Here is a 529-nt window from a genome sequence, read left to right as displayed (position 1 = left end):
ATGTCTCCCGAATACCGTAGCGAACCCATCTCACGTTCCCCGCCATTTCTAAGTTATCAATCAAACTTTACCGTAAAAACCGCGGAAAGTTCATTCTTTATCGAAAGAAGCCGTAATAAACGCTTCGAGTCGAAAGACGGCCCAAAGGGACCTAAGACACGATTTGAGGCCCAACTTATGATTTCTTAACTAACAGCCCGTAAACCGCATGTCGGTTTACGCTTGGCAAGGGAAGATAAATGTCAAGTTTCCGCGGTAAATACGAAATTTTGAAGATAATTACGAAGATCGGAAAAAATGGAATATCTCCATTTTTATGCTATGGCGGCTTAAGGGCAGAAGAGGAAAAGCGTAAACCGACCTTGGAGCCAGTATATAAGGGGTCCTAGGCGAGAGGCATGGAGGAGAGATTTTTCTAAGAGCAAACTTAGTACTTAGAGCAATTAGGCAACTTTCTGTTTTTGTTATTTCGAGCTGTGACTCAACTAGGTTTTGCAGTCTTAGGTTGCTAGAACTAGGAATCTGGCCG

The sequence above is a fragment of the Brassica oleracea genome, chromosome C7, assembly GCF_000695525.1.
Source record: "Brassica oleracea var. oleracea cultivar TO1000 chromosome C7, BOL, whole genome shotgun sequence".
NCBI lineage: Eukaryota > Viridiplantae > Streptophyta > Magnoliopsida > Brassicales > Brassicaceae > Brassica > Brassica oleracea.
Note: the sequence above shows the minus strand (reverse complement) of the source record.